This window comes from Microcebus murinus, chromosome 19 (genome assembly GCF_040939455.1).
Source record: "Microcebus murinus isolate Inina chromosome 19, M.murinus_Inina_mat1.0, whole genome shotgun sequence".
NCBI classification, from domain to species: domain Eukaryota; kingdom Metazoa; phylum Chordata; class Mammalia; order Primates; family Cheirogaleidae; genus Microcebus; species Microcebus murinus.
The window spans coordinates 37,631,022-37,646,343 of record NC_134122.1 but is presented as its reverse complement, the minus strand read 5'-3'; positions in this window follow the sequence as shown (position 1 = coordinate 37,646,343).

The window sequence follows — 15,322 nt, the reverse complement described above, 5'->3', positions numbered from 1 at the left end:
GTCTCCCAAGGTCCAGGTTACCTGGGCTCCCAGTTTTCACAGCCTTTAACTCATTTTCTCCTCAACACAGTCCGGTGAGGCAGGACTGTTTATTATCCCCATTTTACAGGCAAGGAAACCAAGGCAAGGCATGAGAAGCAAGTAACGTGCTTCAGGCCACATCATTCTTTCAGTTCGACACATTGACACTGTATTTTTATATTATTCCAGAGCACCATGGTGAACATAGAGGTGGGGATAACCCAGAGTTGCATAAGATGTGCTACCTACCCTCAAGAAGTTTGATATTGTGTGTGTGTTACACAGAGGAGTGAGTCCTGGGAGTGTGCAAGAGATGTGAGGGAGCAGCGGAAGGGGCAACAAACGTCAGAAATTGCTAAAGAGGAGGCAGCTCCTCCTTTGGGCTCATGTCTGAGGGTCAGAGGGTGTGGCCGCCAGGAGAAGAGGCCCAGCCAGGCCCTGCCCCTGCTCACTTCCCTATGCCAGCTCCCTTCACCCACTCTCCCATCCAGGCACATCTCCATGCTGTCCCTGGCTCCAACCCATGGATCCCTTACTCTTGCCTTGGGGTCTTGGCCCTCCTGGCACCCCTGCCCTGCCATTTATCACAGCCTCTGCCAGGATATTTACGTGTTTAGTTCTCCCTCCCTCCACAACCTGCACCTGCCTCAGCACACACGGCTAACGTCAGTTCCGCCTGGCAGGGGCTTGGCTCTTGTATTGGCCGCTGTATCCCCAGTGCCTGGGACAGTGACAATAAGGAGTATGCAGCTGGTGCTGCTTTTGACTGGGCTGCCAAAGCCTGGCCTGGCCTGGCCCTGGGGCAGCGAGTCCATAGGGAAGTTGCACTCTAGAGGATTGCAGAAGAGCTTAGTTTGGCCTACAGTTTCTGTTTGCTTTTTTTTTTAACTGAATAAATTGCCATACTTAAAAATCAGTATATTTCACATAAAAATTTGAATTTTCTGCCTCTTTGGAAAATGCAAAGATGTGGCAACATGACCCCCATTTTCACGTGTCAATAACTGGCCATAGTCTGGGCCTGGTAGCTCACACCTGTAATCCTAGCACTCTGGGAGGCTGAGGCAGGTGGATCTTTTGAGCTCAGGAGTTTGAGACCAGTCTGAGCAAGAGCGAGACCCTGTCTCTACTAAAAATAGGAAGAAATTAGCTGGACAACTAAAAAAAATATATATATATATGTATATATATATATATATTTAGCTGGACATGTGGCACATGCCTGTAGTCCCAGCTAATTGGGAGGCTGAGGCAGGAGGATCATTTGAGTCCAGGAGTTTGAGGTTGCTGTGAGCTAGGCTGACACCACGGCACTCTACCCAGGGCGACAGAGTGAGACTCTATCTCAAACAAATAAATAAACAAAACTGTCTGGGCAGTGGCCTCTTTCTTCACAGGGCACTTTGACTTTCCTTTTTATCACAGTCCTTTTCACACCTATGTGCTCCATCCTGAGTCTTAGAGGTGGTTTTATTATATTAGTATTGGTGGTCTTTCACTGTTAATGTTCCCATACCTATTTAACTGCAGATATTGATTCTGCACCCCTCAGTCTATATTCCCCCCAGTTCAGAGGACTAATATGAGGGTGATGTCTTCTGACATAGTTACACTTATTGAGTACTTATTATGTGTTAGGCACTGTTTCAAGAGTTTGCAAGCAGTCACTTCTTGAACCTTCACAACTCATGACACCAATGTTGCTATATCCCAAGGATAGAGAACATAAGTCACTTGCACACATCTTACTAGTGGCAGAGCTGGATTTAAACCCAGGCACCCTGGCGTCAGAGTCACTGTGGCTCCTAACCACAATGCTGCTGCCCAGATTGGCTCAAGTGTGTCTGGGACCAAAGGGTGAGGCTATCAACCCCTCCATCTTCTCCCTTATCTTGCTCCAGAAGTTGGGAAGGGAAGGGCATTTCCATTTGGGCTGAACCACTCTCCAGGGACAGTTTGGGTGTCCTGCTCCTATGGAGGCAAAGGGTACTCTGTATGCAACAATGTGATGTTCTCTTGTCTGTAGTCACCTGGCATAGCAGCCATGAGGGTAACCACCTGGCAGGGGAGCTCTTGGAAGGATGAAGGTGATCCCTTCCATGCCTCTGATGAACAGCCCACTGCCATGCTCTTCTTGGTCATGGCTCACCAGTCTCCCATGTGGCCCCTCAATACAGGCCCTTATGCCCCAAGGCCCAGGCTGCTGCAATAACAGTGAGGTCCCAGAGGTAGACCCTGGTCCAAACACTGCACCATCCTCATAGGCTGGTGTGGTCTTGGGCAACTGCTTTTGACTCTTGGAGATGCAGTTTCCTTTTCTTTGGAAAGAGGATGAGCCTCGGTTCCCAAGGGACAGGAGAGTTAAATGAGATAATGCATGTCTATGCCCTTTGGTCACCTCCTTTGAGAAAGGGAACAAATTCTTGCCTTTCCCAAAGGAGGTGACCAACTCTAGCCACGTCCACCTTGGTCTTCCTTTGTCAAAATTCACAGCCCTCGGCCTGGTTTTGAGAGCAAGGAGTCTCAAAACCATGTCCTGAAACAACACAGGGAAGGTTTAACCTGGAGGACTTAGGGGCCCATGATCATTCACTCCACCCTCTGCTCTATGGATGGGGACACTCTAGGGACGTGGGATGCAAAGACCAAGTGAAGCTGGAGGGGCTAGTGCTGTCCACCCACCTGTGGTGCCGTCTCACCAGGAGGGCTATCTGGCTGCAGGCAGGGGAGGCTGCCATCAGGGAAGGATGGGGACAGGCATGCCCACAGGGGGTGTTAAGGGCTGCTTTTCAGGAATGTGGTCCTCAAATGTGGGACAAGAACTGGGCCCCAGGACCTGGGAAGTCACTTCCACCTCTGAGACAGGGATTCCAGGATCCTCTGTTCAAGAACCTCCAGTGGTTCCCTGAGCCTTCTCACATTACGTTCTAGCCTCCCAAAGTGTCCTAACTGCTGCCTTTCCTAAGGCTCAGACCTAAGTCCCCTCCCTTATCTTCTCTTCCTCAAAATCTCCCACTCAGTGTGGTCCACTCCGGCATCCCTAGGTGTCAGCTGGCCAGCCCTCCCCCTTTCCTCTTCTTCTTTCTCTCCATTTTCCTAACAGACTTTCCCACTCAGCAGTCATCCCGGATCACCAGCTGCATTGCCCTACACTGCACCTAGTCATCCTGCTCCCCAAGGGGTACCCTCATCTGCACCCCCTTAACCAGTAGGTCCTCAGGCCTGTGACTCCTCCACTGACTCTGCCCCCTGCTTCTGTCCCTCACTCCTCTCCTCAGGCCACTGTAGCCTCAGCCCCTTATTCCTGAATCACTGCAGCCTCCAGCCCCCCTGCCCTGCCCATCTGGAATCTTCCTAAAAGCACTGCTGTGTTCACCTTCAGAATGCTTCCATGGGCCTCATTATCAATAGAGGGCTTCTTTGGGAAATTATGGAATTTTTATTTTTTATTTATCTATTTACTTATTTATTTATTTTTGAGACAGAGTCTCGCTTTGTTGCCCAGGCTAGAGTGAGTGCCATAGCGTCAGCCTAGCTCATAGCAACCTCAAACTCCTGGGCTCAAGCAATCCTGCTGCCTTAGGCTCCCAAGTAGCTGGGACTACAGGCCTGTGCCACCATGCCTGGCTGATTTTTTCTATATATATTAGTTGGCCAATGAATTTCTTTCTATTTATAGTAGAGACGGGGTCTTGCTCTTGCTCAGGCTGGTTTCGAACTCCTGACCTCGAGCAATCCACCCGCCTCAGCCTCTCAGAGTACTAGGATTACAGGCGTGAGCCACCGCGCCCGGCCGGAATTTTTATATTTTTAAAAAGTCAAAATAACTTTAAGCTATAGAAAAAATATATTAATATAATTTGGTAAATAAAATAAATGTATATATTAAGTAGATGTGTATATGTTAACTAAAATAGGAACATAAAAATATGTATATAATTTTGTAACCCAATATTTGCATCAAGATGTGATCTGAAATAACTCAAGTCACCTTTCTGGGCCTCAGTTTCCTTATCTGCAAAATGACAGGGTCAGGTGAGATATTCTCTGACTATAGGAGTCTGTGAGTCTATGGATAATTTTCGGTATGTTCTGACTAATTTGTGGGGGAAACTTAAGTGCCTGGGAACAGTAGTTGCTTTTGGGGAGGAGGGACTGAGGATCCCCGTTAAGAGGGAGACTTCATAAGCTTTTGTCCTGTTTAATGATTTCCAATTTTGAAAAATACTTTTTAAATGGTAAATATTTGGAGCATAAGATTGGGAATGGAGATTATGGGATTAAAACAACCTGTTGATTTCCTTTTCAGGTTTGAATTGGTCCAAGTCACTTTAAAATAAATGTGACTGATTTCCTGCTCACACAGGACACAGGGACCAACTTGGAGAGGTACCAGATCACCCCTGGGAACAAGTGCCCTCCTGTAGCCTAAAGCTGGGAAAGGAGGTGAAGACAGAGGAGGGAAGTATGATATTGTCACACATAGTTAAAACACATAAACAAACCCAGTAACCTTTCAAAACACTTGAAGCCTGAGTCCACCACTGGTATAACACAAAGAACCTACAATTGTGCCTGTAAAACAGTTAGGTCCAAAATCCCAGAAGGCCTGGCCCTATGGAAAACCAGCCTTTCTGCCCCCTGCACAAGGTTCTCCCCCTCTCACATGGTACCAAACAGTCCACACCACCCCACCCTGCCCCTGTCATAGTAAGGACCATCCTGCTACTGGGCCATTAACTGAGCCATGCCTCCCTCTACCTCCTCTAGAGCACTTCCTCTTCTGCTCTCTACTTAGGCAAGTCTTGTCTTTCAAGGTCTTGCTCAAATGCCAGCCAACTTAGGTCTAGGCCCTGGTATTCACTCACATTGTTTAAACATTTTACAGTTTATAATGTACTTCCATACATATTAAGACACTTGCTTCTCTTGGTACCTCTGAGAGGCCAGTATTATCATCCTCTTTTGACTCATGAGGAAACAGGACTTCAGACAGGTCAGATAATATGTTTGAGGTTACAGAGCAACTGTGAAACCTTAGGGTCTGGGGGTCTTGGATTTTTTGATTCCAGGTCTGGGGCTTTCCCCGCCTTCAAAATATAGCAGAATCCTACTTCTTCCACGAAGCCTTCCCTGACTACAGAGTCTCTTAGATAACTGTTCTCATCTTCGCCGTGGTCTGACTGCAGGGATTCCCAAATTTTACTCACCATCTTTGCCATATCTCCGTACTTTCTGTATTGTTATTTATTTGATATTTTTCTTCATTTGGACTCATTTTTCTTAACTGAGAGAAACATATCTGAGAAGGAAATTCAATATCAGTATGATAAATAGAAAATTGCTTTTAATAAATGACGATTATAAAAATAAGTACAATGCAAAATTAACTTAAAATTGATTTAAGATCTAAATTTAAGACCTAAAGCTATACAATTTTAGAATAAAACATAGGGGTAAATCTTTTTGACCTTGGATTTGGAAATGGTTCCTTAGATATCGTACAAAAGCACAAGCAGGCCGGGCGCGGTGGCTCACGCCTGTAATCCTAGCACTTTGGGAGGCCGAGGCGGGCGGATTGCTCGAGGTCAGGAGTTCGAAACCAGCCTGAGCGAGACCCTGTCTCTACCAAAAATAGAAATAAATTAATTGACCAACTAAAAATATATATACAAAAAATTAGCCGGGCATGGTGGCGCATGCCTGTAGTCCCAGCTACTCGGGAGGCTGAGGCAGGAGGATCGCTGAGCCCCGGAGATTGAGGTTGCTGTGAGCCAGGCTGACGCCACGGCACTCACTCTAGCCTGGGCAACAAAGTGAGACTCTGTCTCAAAAAAAAAAAAAAAAAAAAAAAAAAAAAAAAAAAAGCACAAGCAACTGAAGAAAAAAGTAGATAAACTAGACTTCATCAAAATTAAATAATTTTGTACATTAAAGGAAATTACCAGCCAGGCACGGTGGCTCACGCCTGTAATCCTAGCACTCTGGGAGGCCGAGGCAGGTGGATTGCTCGAGGTTAGGAGTTCGAAACTAGCCTGAGCAAGAGCAAGACCCCATCTCTACTATAAATAGAAAAGAAATTAATTGGCCAACTAATATATATATATACAAAAAATTAGCCAGGCATGGTGGCGCATGCCTGTAATCCCAGCTACTCAGGAGGCTGAGGCAGGAGGATCGCTTGAGCCCAGGAGTTTGAGGTTGCTGTGAGCTAGGCTGACACCACGGCACTCACTCTAGCCTGGGCAACAAAGTGAGACTCTGTCTCAAAAAAATAAAAAAATAAAAAATAAAATAAAATAAAAAATAAAGGAAATTACCGAAAAAATGACAAATCAATCCACAGAATGGGAGGAAATATTAGCAAACCACATATCTGACAAGGGTCTGGGGTCCTAACTGTATAAAGAACTCTTAAACAGGCTGGGCGCGGTGGCTCACACCTGTAATCCTAGCACTTTGGGAGGCAGAGGCGGGTGGATTGCTCGAGGTCAGGAGTTCGAAACCAGCCTGAGCAAGAGGGAGACCCTGTTTCTACTATAAATAGAAAGAAATTAATTGGCCAACTAATATATATAGAAAAAATGAGCCAGGCATGGTGGTGCATGCCTGTAGTCCCAGCTACTTGGGAGGCTGAGGCAGGAGGATTGCTTGAGCCCAGGAGATTGAGGTTGCTGTGAGGAAGGCTGACGCCACGGCAGTCACTCTAGCCTGGGCAACAGAGTGAGACTCTGTCTCAAAAAAAAAAAAAAAAAAAGTTAAAAAAAAAAAAAAGAACTCTTAAACAGAACAACAACAAGACAACACAATTAAACAAGAAGCAAGGGACTTGAATGGACATTTCTCCAAAGAAGATATACAAAAGGTTATTAAGCACGTGAAAAGATGCTCAACATTAAGTGTGATTAGGGAAATGCAGATGAAAACCACAATGAGATACCACTTCACACCCACATGGATGGGTATAACAAAATAAAAATTTTGTTTAAAGACTAAAAATAACCAGTTTTGTGAGGACATGGAGAAATTGGAACCCTTGCATATTGCTGGTAGGAATGTAAAATGGTATAGCAGCTTATGGTTTAGCAGTTCCTCAAAAAGTTAAACAGAATTACCAACTGACCCAGCAATTCTGCTCCTAGGTATACCCAAGAGAAATGGAGATATATGTCCACACAAAAACTTGTTCATGCAGATTGCTACAGCGCTATTCCCAATAGCCAAAAGGTGGAAACCACCCAAATGTCCATCAGTGGATAAACAAATTGTGGAATATCCTGTATTTTTAAAGGTTTTTTTTTTTTTACATAGTTGTCAGTTTTTGTTGCTTCATTGTCTTCATAGCCATAATCACAATGGCTGTACACGGTTCCTTCCACACATACCACAGATACCATATTTTGCCAAGCCATTTCCCTGTTGTTGAATATTTACAACTGTCTCCATTTTTTGCTCTTATGAATAAAACTTTAACGAACATCTTTGAGAATATATGTCTCCCAAATTTTGAATGTTTTCTTAAAATATAGTCCCAGAAATAGAAATATTGGGTTAAATCTATGAACATTTCTCTGGCTTTGGTGGTGCATAATCTTGTAATTAGTTGTGACTCTAAGTGCAAGACATTCAGCCTAAATCTCTCCGTCTCGTTTAAGGGATGTGAGGAAAGATTTGATTACATGCATGGCTGAAAGTCCATATAAACTAGATCCTTGGCCTGTGAACCATATAACTATAGAAAATCGTACCTACTTGATAGAGTGGCCAATAGGATTAAATGTATTAATGCACAAAAGCTCTTAGAATAGTGCCTGGCATTGAGCGAGTGCTCAGTCTGCACCAGTGACTGTGCTTGTTGTCACTCTCCCAAGGACCTGAGATCAGTCTCATGCTGGGATTCTTTGTGGACTCCAGTGATCACCACTTCCCTTACTAGGATCTTAGGGACTGAGTTTCATAATGTTGTTATCACTAGGCTAATGACTGCTGACTGCTAAGAGAGGTGTGGTTTTTGTTTGTTTGTTTTCTTTTGTGTGTTTTGGTTTTGCTTTGTAGGTTTGTTTATTTCAAACATAGGTTCATGAGAACTATGAAGTCAAAGATCGGCGGCCTTTCTGTAATATATAAGGCATCAGATATTTAAAAAAAAATGAGTGGGTGACATAAGGGAGGAGAGGCAATTTTGCAGTTGAGTTTGTTTGTTTCTTTGTTTATATCTTGCTTGGTTTCAGAAAGGACATGAGGCATTTACAGAGCCACATATTATACAACAGGTGCCTGGCATCTAGTAAGACTCGCAGCCACTAAATGTTGGCCATTGTTGCTGATGGTGGCAGGAGTAACAGAGTAAGTAGGAGCATGAACAAGATAAAAAAAACAAAATGACAAAGGGAAATTAAGGGGAAAATAATAACATAAGGCTAGTGTTGGTACACAAAACATACAGTATAAAGTTCTGTTTATACAATTGCTCAAAGTGGCTTATGCATTTGCTGAGCTTTCTAGAGGTGAATATTAGTTCCATAATGCATGTGAGGTATTGGGGAAAGTTCTCCTGTGGATTCTCATCAAGATGATACTTTGTGATGCAGAGTGCCATGTCTTCAATCCCATTCTCTAGTTCTAGACACAGACCAACACAGAGAAAGAGGCAAACAAAATCCCAGTGGTGTATGATACAGAGTGTGGCCACAGTGAGTCATGCTTTCAAAGCCACTATTACATTTTTTTTATTTTAAAAATAATTTAATTTTTTTTTCTTTGAGACAGAGTCTCACTCTGTTGCCCGGGCTAGAGTGCCGTGGCATCAGCCTAGCTCACAGCAACCTCAAACTCCTGGGTTCAAGCGATCCTCCTGCCTCAGCCTACCGATTAGCTGGGACTTTAGGCATGCGCCACTATGCCCGGCTAATTTTTTCTATACATATTTTTAGTTGTCCAACTAATTTCTTTCTATTGTTTCTTTCTATTTTTTCTAATTTTTTTTTTTTTAGTAGAGATGGGTTCTTGCTCTTGCTAAGGCTGGTCTCGAACTCCTGAGCCCAAAGGATCTGCCCGTCTCGGCTTCCTGCAGTGGTAGGATTACAGGCGTGAGCCACCACGCTCAGCCTAAAGCTGCTATAACAAATCACACATTACAGCCTCAAACAATCCCAATAAGGGATCCATAGAACTGTGGTCCCCAACTCCGGGGCCACAGACAGGTACTGGTCTGTGGCCTGCTAGGAACCAGGCTGCACAGCTGAAGGTGAGTAGCGGGCAGGCAAGCAAAGCCTCTTCTATATTTACAGCTACTCTCCACTGCTCACATCACCACCTGAGCTCTGCCTCCTGTCAAATCAGCAGTGGCATTAGATTCTCATAGCAGCATGAGCCCTACTGTAAACCATGCATACAGGGATCTAGGCTGCCCATTACTTATGAGAACCTAGGTTGTGATTTCCTTATGAGAACCTAATGCCTGATGATCTGTGTGGAGCTGAGGTGGTGATGCTAGCACTTGAGAGCGGCTGCAAATACAGATTCTCATTAGCAGAGAGGTCTGACTGCACAATAAATGCAATGCACTTGACTCATCCTGAAACCATCCCACTCCTACCCTCTGGTCTGTGGAAAAATTGTCTTCCATGAAACCGCTCCCTGGTGCCAAAAAGGTTGAGGACCACTGCCATAGAATGTCAAACTTCAAGCACTGGTGAAGTCTATGAAAAACTAGGTGCCACATGTATCTTTTGACTCTATGGCATTACCAGATGGATACATAGTATCTCCTCCTTGCTCAGTGAGAATGCATCGTGGTGGCCCTAGAAATTTCCAACTGGTAAGAAGACAGTTTTTGTTTCATACTGTAAGGAGCAGTATTTGGAGGTTTTTGTTTTTGTTTTCTTTTTCTTTTCTTTTTTTTTTTTTTTTTTGAGATAGTCTCACTCTGTCACCCCGGCTAGAGAGTGCAGTGGCATCATCATAGCTCACTGCAAACTCACACTCCTGAACTCAAGCGATCCTCCTGCCTCAGCCTCCCGAGTAGCTGGGACTATAGGTGCATGCCGCCATGCCCAGCTAATTTTTTCTATTTTTCATAGAGAAGCGGTCTCACTCTTGCTTAGACTGGTCTCAAATTCCTGAGTTCAAGCAACTCTTCCACCTGAGCCTCTCAGAGTGCTAGGATTACAGGCATGAGCCACCACACCGGCCTGCTTTTTTGCTCTTGAGATCTGCCCAGTAGGTTTGCAGCAAGCCTGCCTTTTCTAGGGACAGTCAAGCTGTGCTAGGTCTAGGTCATCTGTCAAGCATCCTGCCCTTCTTCCCAGAGGTCCAGGACATATAACCCCAGAGGGTGTGTATTTGACTTTCTTCTTTCCATTTTAACTACTATCTTTTGAGCCAAGCATTTCACGTGAGTTATTTTAGCTTTTGCCATCACCCTGGCAGGTGGCTGCTGCTGCGCCTCGTTTACACTGAAGAAATTGAAACTCAAAGACACAGTAAATGCCTTGCCCAGGGACACCCTGCTAGTAAGAGCTGAGATTTAATCCAGTCCCACAGGGCTAGAGGCCTTACTCTTTTCCCTATCTCATTCCATCGTGTTCATAAATCATCTGTGTAATCATCTAACTTAGAATTCCAATTGAGTTAAACATCAAGCTTCCTGGTCTTTCATTTGTAGCATTAATGTCTTTTCCTAATTTTGAAAAATGGGATTTAATTTGTCCCTCTCTTAGCATCAGGTGGCTTGAAGCACTCATTGGCAAGAATTTTCTCATTTCACTCATCCAAATCAGATAAGGAGACATGAATTCTTTCTTCAAATTTCACACTTCCTATGTTAGGTTTCAATTTCTGCTCACCAGTGTTTGTTATAAAACAAACCTCACACTGCAAATAAAAGCCATGAAATATCCTTTTTAACCCAAGATATTATGAAATATAGTTTGGTTATATACTGTGTGGAGAACGAGGCAGTGTCGAACATTATTAGTAAGAGTACATATCTACCCTGCTTCTTTGGAGGAAAATTTGGCCACAGTGATCAAAATACAAAATATCTATACCCTTTCACACAACAATTCCACTTCTAGAGTCTACAGGCTTGGTTGAATGTGCACACGAAGATGTATGTACCATGATATTCATTGAAATATTTTTATACCAAAAGACTGAAAATAACTTAAAAGTCCATCAGAGGATTTGATTAAATAAATCATGGCAGGCCAGTCATGGTGTCTCACATCTGTAATCCCAGCACTTTGGGAGGCTGAGGTGAGAGGATCACTTGAGGCCATGAGTTCGAGACTAGTCTGGGTAACACAGTAAGACCCCATCTCTAAAAAAAATTTTAAAAATAGGCTGGGCATGGTGGTGCATGCCTATAGTCCCATCTACTCAGGAGGCAGGAGATTGCTTGAGCCCAGGAGTTTGAGGTTGCCGTGAGCTATGACTGTGCCACTGTACTCTAGCCTGGATGATAGAGTGAGACCCTAACCCTAAAAAAATTATAATAAATCATGGCATATCCATATAATAGAATACTCTGCAGCTGTGACAATAAAAGCAGCAGCTATATATAACACAAAACATTCTCCAAAATAGGTTGTTATATGAAAAAAGCAAGGGGAAAAGCAAGCATTTACAATATGTTACTGTTTTGTGTTTTCTAAAAGGAGATGTGTGCATGAGCACACATCTCATGATGCACAAGAAACTAGTAACAGTGCTCAACTCAGGATCAGGAATAGGATGGGGCAGGCAGAGGCAGGAGGGGGCCTTGCTTTTCACATTTACCTTTTATCAATATTTCATTTGAATGTCTTTTAACAATATGAATTTTTTTCAAAGTATAAAAAGTGAAAAAGAAAAATATGAAAGTAATCTCATTAGAAAACATATTCCCTGTGTTGAATGGACATGATTTTCCTTGATGGAGAAAGTGTGCATGGTCTTTCAACCCAGGGACAGGCCATACTCCTCTTGGTGTCCTTGTGTACATTCTGTGGGACACTCGCTGCCCTGGCTGTGTACACCAGAAAGACCCTGAAGCATCGTGAAGCACGCAGCCAGGAGGTGAGGAACTTGGGTTCCAGTCCTTACCAAACCTCTAACTTTTGGAGTCATCCTGGCAAAGCCCCACACTCTCCTCAGGGTTAGGATGCAGAGATGATGGGATGGGTGGAGCCCTGCCCTCTCAAAGCTTAAACCAGGCAGAGGAAGCAGCATGGCCAAGGGCATGGAGGTGAGAAACTCTTCACTTCACAGCCCCCACACTCTACTGGGTCCGTGTTCTTCAGTGATTGTCTAGTCACTAAAGCTCTAGGGTCCAAGCATCACAGGGAATGAAAGGAAGAAAGGACAGCCTGACTATGTTCTCCAGGCCTCCACAAACTCTGATCAAGGACCCCCAGTTCTAAACACTAGCTTGGAAACCACCCAGAGGGCCCATGAGCTGTGGAAGCAGGAAGAATGTCCAATTGGGAATATCTGCTCTTCCAAGGTCTCCACGGGTTTTGTGGAAGGTTGGGATGGGTGGAAATTGCTCTTGTACATAAAAACATGGTTTTAGGCCAGGCGCAGTGGCTCACGCCTGTAATCCTAGCACTCTGAGAGGCCGAGGCAAGGCAAGAGGATTGCTTAAGCTCAGGAGTTCAAGACCAGCCTGAGTAAGAGCGAGACCCCATCTCTACTATAAATAGAAAAAAATTAGCCAAACAACTAAAAATAGAAAAAATTAGCTGGGCATGGTGGCGCATGCCTGTAGTCCCAACTACTTGGGAGACTGAGGCAGGAGGATCGCTTGAGCCCAGCAGTTTGAGGTTGCTGTGAGCTAGGCTGACGTGACAGCACTCACTCTAGCCTGGGCAACAAAGCGAGACTCTGTCTCAAAAAAAAGAAAGTACATAAGGGACCTAGCACATGAAAGACCCTCAATAAACAGCAGCTCTTACTATCACTTCTACCATGTTTTTTATTCTCATATCACAAAACTGACCCACCACCAACCATCCTTTTGTAACAGTAAAAATGATGAAAAGAATAATATCCAGCATTTACTGAGCATTTATTATGTGCCAGACACTCTTCTAAGTGCTTTACATATATTAATTCATTGAATCCTTACAGCAGCCCTTTGCAGTGGATACGATTATTATACAGATAAGGGAGCAGAGGCTCAGAGAGGTTGAATAACATGTCCAAGGAGCCCAGCAAGGTGGCCGATGGTGGACAGAAACCCGAGCAGTTGTGCCCTGCCCTGTAGATACAGGCACTAAAACCATCAAAACCTTTCCCAAAGTGAGCCCAGAAGACAACTCAGCCCTTCTCAGGAAGAAAGTGAAGGAGTTCCTGCAGGTATCGATTTCGCCCGCTGGAGCAGAAGGGGTTATTCCCACTGAGACGCGGGCGCCCTGGGCTCCTAGAGAGGCCCTGCTGGCGGCAGGAGGAGCCTGCGCTTCCTGCCGGTGTCCCGGCTCCGGGATTCCGACGACATGCTGGCTCCCCGGCCCCAGGCGCCAGGGCCCAGGCTGCAGGCGGGGGTCTCCCGCCCAGAGGGCTGTGTAGGGACGGGAGAACGGGTTCCCTGAAGGCGTCCCTGCCCACCTGAGCTCCGGAAAGGGAGAGCTGGGGGCTGGGGAGGGGAGGGCCAGCCGCTCCGCTGCGGGAGCAGGGCGTGCCCCCTGCGGACCCTCGGGTGGCCCCGGCGGGCGGCGGGGTGTCCTCTCCTGGTCCCCAGCCGCGGGCCCTCCCCGCCCTCCTGTAGGGAAGACCTTGAGCCTTCTGCAGAGCCCCCCGGGTAAGGACGCTGACGGCCACCTCTAAACCCTCACTCCCGCCCAGGCACGGAGGTGGTCCCATCTGCATGTTACAGGCGACTTGTTTAGAAAGTCTGTTTTAGAAACGGGCTTGTCTGAGGTCGCTGAGCTAGCGAGTAGCCAAGCCGGGACAAGAGGTGTTTAGGCCCCTGGGCGCGGTGTTGACCAGACCACTGGGCCAGTTTCTCTGCTCTCAGCAGGTCCCAAACCGAGTGGCTGGCCCCTCTCATTCTGTCACTGTCAAATTGCAGACTCAGTTATCTTTTGCTCCTGCCTTCCCCGCCACTTCCCTCTTCCTCTTCTTACCATACTTTTAGTCTTCACATTTTTCATCCAACCTGTCTTTCCAGTCCTACTGCCACCATCTCTGGACCTCACTGTCACAAACCTGTGTCACTGCATAACCTGCAACCCTGACTGCCTCTCCTTTTATTTCACATCCTACTCTACTACACCCCAAATCCTTGCATCAAGCCACTCCCCTGTTCAAAGAAAAAACTTTCAGTGATTACACACTCTGTATAAGTTCAAGTCAAAATTCCTTAGCTTGGCATTCAAGGCCATTTGAAACCTGGTTCCAGCCAACCTTTCTAACCTGATCTTTCTTGGTTGCCTAAGTAGAGGTCATAGATTAGCAGACGCAACTGGAAAATGTGTTTCAACTGGCCAGCAGAGTTTCTTTTTAAAATTTGAGCCAATCTTTGTTTTTAAATTGGGAGATTTCATTTTTTTAAAAAAACAGATTTCTAGCTTCTTTTGAAATATCAATTAGAGCTGAAAATACTTGCACATGTTGTTTCATTCAAAAGGTAGCTTGAACCAAGGACTGGCTGCCCCTTTAGATGGGGCTGTGTCCCCCAGTTTGCCAGAGTCCCTGTCACTCTCCAGTACCTCCCTGACTCTGAGCCTGAGGAGCAGCGGTTGTGCTTGCACTGATGTTTTTCATATGATAGTGAAATGGGTTTTGGGGACCTGTGTCTCTATCAAAAGTGCACAAGTGGAAGGTTGGCTGAGAGGAATGTGTGTGTAAAGGACAAATGAGAGAGTATGCAGCCAGCCTTTCAACTCATTTCCTGCAGCCACTTTGAGTCTTCCACTCAGATCCCACAGGGACACTTGCATACAGCTTCTGCAGTGGACCTGATGACTGTATCTTTGCACCCCCTGCTCCAGTGAGTAAATTGTATTCAGGGAGGCCCAGGGCTAGTTCTCCTACTCTGTGAAGCCGTCCCTGACAACCAACCACCCAGCTCATCAGCACTTTTGCAGGCTAGGCACTGGTTAGGGGGGTATGTCTGAACCACCACCACCTGTGTCTCCTCTGGATTCTTTTTTTTTTTTTTTGAGACAGAGTTTCACTTTGTTGCCCAGGCTAGAGTGAGTGCCGTGGCGTCAGCCTAGCTCACAGCAACCTCAAACTCCTGGGCTCAAGCGATCCTCCTGCCTCAGCCTCCCCAGTAGCTGGGACTACAGGCATGCGCCACCATGCCCAGCTAATT